The sequence below is a fragment of the Octodon degus genome, unplaced genomic scaffold, assembly GCF_000260255.1.
Source record: "Octodon degus isolate 3935 unplaced genomic scaffold, OctDeg1.0 scaffold00367, whole genome shotgun sequence".
NCBI classification, from domain to species: Eukaryota; Metazoa; Chordata; class Mammalia; order Rodentia; family Octodontidae; genus Octodon; species Octodon degus.
This window is the reverse complement of record NW_004524943.1, coordinates 537758-541333: the sequence shown is the minus strand read 5'-3', so window position 1 is coordinate 541333 and position 3576 is coordinate 537758. Positions and strand designations below refer to the sequence as shown.

Below are 3576 nucleotides of genomic sequence, written 5' to 3'. Positions count from 1 at the left end.
TTTTCCCAACATGAAGTAAGTTTAGATTTCTCTCCCTTTTGGGGAATCCTCTGTGGTGACCCTATTGATTGACAGTGGGATCTCAATATTTGCCTATCTAAGGATAGGATAAATGGAGGAAATTGGTGATATATTTCTTAGTTCATATGGATAGGCATTTTACTCCCAGAGTAGATTATAAGGTACTAATTCCTTTCCAAATATAAATTTTAATTTACTCAAAGGTTAGACGTAATTACTCCCTGGGGTATCTAGCACTATAAAATTGTTTTCCATTACTACTATATTTTCTGACTCCCAAAAAGTAGTTATTTAATCCAGAGCTATCTTTACTTTGAATGTCTTTAAATTCACAAACTTTGGGAAAGTTTTCCTAACTTAAATTATATATAAAGTCAGCAAGATGAAAAGACAGTGGATAAATAGAGATAGCAAAAAATGACAGCTGAGGATGTGAAAGAAAGTATGTTATATTATAAAGTCTGAAACAGAAACTCAAGTTCATAGTAGGCTGAGTCAGCAAGGAAAAACTTATGTATATATATTCTTTAAGAAAGAAAGAAATAGATTTTAAAACTGTTTCATAATAATGGCTAAAATAAACAAAGACTGCCTTCCACGAATTTTAAAATTTAAATGTATTTCTGGACGATTTGTTTGAAATATCTCATTGTTCTAAGATGCCAGAGAAGTCTGGGAAAATACAATCTGGCAAGAACAGCAGTGACTAAGCAAACATTGTTGGAATATAAAGATACCTCTGAACATTTAATGGCTTCAGGAATCTGAGAGCTCTTTTTTAAAATCTGTATAGGCCAGTGTCTCAGTTATTTTTCTCTCATTGCTGGGACAAAATACCCAACAGCCAAAATTAAGGCAGGAAAGGTTTATTTAGCTCACAGTTTGTGGAGGTTTTCAGTCCGTACTCGGCTGGCTCAAGGCAGAGCCAGAGGGTAGCCGTTCATGGTGAAGGAAGATAGCAAAGAGCCAAAAGAAGAGCAGCAGCGGTGGCAGCTAGCCAGCCTCTCTCCCCTGCTTATATTGCATGCAGGCTGTCTGCCCTGGCGTGGGTGTAGCACTCATGCCCATAATCCCAGCATTGGATCAAGGATTAATCACAAACTCTAGAAACCTGCACCAGTGACTTCCGAGGCTTTGGGGGAACAGCTACACACAATACATGACAGCCAGTAAGACTCAACTTGGAGAATCAGAAATCTGACCAAAGCATGACAGGAAACACCAAACCAATGAATGCAAATGGGCCATCTTGAGGACTATAGCAGAGAGCACCTGGGGTACAATGAGAATAGCCTCATGGCTGAACAAATGCGTAACTTGAAAGTGTGCATCGTTTTGTATTCTGTGATTAGCACAGAGGTACATTCAGTGCAGGTTTCTGTACAGTTAGTGTAACTTGGTATGTACATAATAAGGTCAGGCATAGGACCTTGTACTTCTCAGTTCTTAAATGTCTACTCAATGAAGTAATGACTTATTCAAATAAATTTACATTAAATGTTCTTTTACCATAAATATTGTGAACCCCAAATACCTTGTTCATATATATTGGTTTAATCTAATGACAGGTAAATATGGAAATTAAAGTAGCTGATAAAATCTGTAGGTTTAGGGAACTTTTGAGAACATGCTGAGAGGTGGAGGAGCAGCAGCAGCTGGACCTGCACAAGGCTACACGCTCCTTCCTGCCTACCCCACCGTGGCTCAAGCCTACATGCTCCTTCCTGCCTACCCCACCGTGGCCCAGCCTGCTTATCACCTGTAGAAAGTGGTGAAAGAAACAACTTATTACAATGTTTTGGGGTCAAATCCTTTGCTACCCAAGAACTAAAACAGGCTTATAGGAATCTGGTTTTGAAGTACCATCCTGATATGAATCCAAATGAAGGTGAAAAGCTTAAACAGATTTCTCAAGTTTATGAAGTTTTCTCTGATGTCAAGAGAAGGGAATTGTATGACAAAGGAGGAGAACAGGCAATTAAGGAGGGTGGAGCAGGCGGAGGTTTTGGATCCCCCATGGATATCTTCAGTATGTTTTTTGGAGGAGGAGGAGAAAATGCAGAGAGAAAGGAGAGGTAAAAGTGTGGTGCATCAGCTCTCAGTTGCCTTAGAAGGTTTAGATAATGGTGCCACAAGGAAATTGGCCCTGCAAAAGAATGTGATTTTTGATAAATGTGAAGGCTGAGGTGGTAAGAAAGGAGCTGTGGAGTGCCGTCCCAACTGCTGAGTTACTGGAATGCAACTAAGAATTCATCAGATAGGACCTGGAATGGTTCAGCAAATTCAGTCTGTGTGCATGGAGTGCCAAGGCCATGGAGAATGCATCAGCCCTGAAAAGCTGCAATGGAAAGAAGATAGAGAAAAGAAGATTCTAGAAGTTCATATTGACAAGGGCATGAAAGATGGCCAGAAGATAATGTTCCATGGTGAAGGAGACCAAGAACCAGGGCTAGAGCCAGGAGATATTATCAATGTGTTAGATCAGAAGGACCATGCTGTTTGAGATGAGATCTTTTCATGTGTATAGATGTACAGCTAGTTGAAGCACTGTGTGGCTTCCAAAAGCCAATGTCCACTCTTGACAACCAATAGATAGTCATCTCCTCTCATCCAAGTCAAATTGTCAAGCATGGAGACATCAAGTGTGTGCTAAATGAAGGCATATTGGAGACCATATGAAAAGTCATCTAATCATCAAATTTAAGGTAAACTTTGCTGAAAATGGCTTTCTCTCACCTGATAAACTCTCCTTGCTGAAAAACTCTTGCCTGAAAGGAAGGAATTAGAAGAGACCAGTGAAATAGGTCAGGTAGAACTGGTGGACTTTGATCCAAATCAGGAAAGACGACACCATTATAATGGAGAAGCCTGTGAGGATGACGAACGTCATCCTAGAGGTGGTGTTCAATGTCAGACCTCTGAGTGGGGGCCAGTGAATACTGCTCACTGCTGGTACGTGGTGTGCAGTAGTGAGTGAGCGAAGGACTAGAATCACCATATACTCACTACTGACCATGGATTTTGTTTCAATATTCAATTATGGTAGTGTGTTAGAAGTTAAATGAAGAATAAACACAAATACAAAAGCTCCAACTTTGCTCTGTATGTATGATGACTTGTACAAGATGAAGTTTCATGCCTGTGAAAATTACCTACCCCTGGTGTCTGTGAGGCCATGCCTTGTAATTGACTTCAGTTGTATACATGGGCAATCTTAGACTGAAATGCTAGGGATATATGTGTTGACTTCAGTGTATGGCCCTTCATTGTTAAGCTATGGATTAAAACTATATTTAACTGGCAACCAGAAAAAGGAAACAGTTTGCGGAAGTGCTGGTCTGCTTACAATTATTTGTCTTAAGTGGGACTCACTGTGATGTCTCTGCATTCTACTGCCTCAACTACTACTTGAAGGTGGCATAAAATATAACTTAGCCTGTGTTAACAGTGATAGAAATGATACCTTTCTAAAGAAGGGGTTTATCATAATGGTGCTTGTTAGGGGCCTGCATTTCTAGGACTGCAGTCCTGTCTACTGTGCCATCTTTTAATATA

The 3576-nt window shown here is 40.0% G+C and overlaps 1 pseudogene; it reads left to right on the top strand.

Moving 5' to 3' along the window:
- The first annotated feature begins 2257 nt into the window (after positions 1-2257).
- Positions 2258-2998, top strand: LOC101561808 (annotated as a pseudogene).
- The last annotated feature ends 578 nt before the right edge of the window (positions 2999-3576 follow it).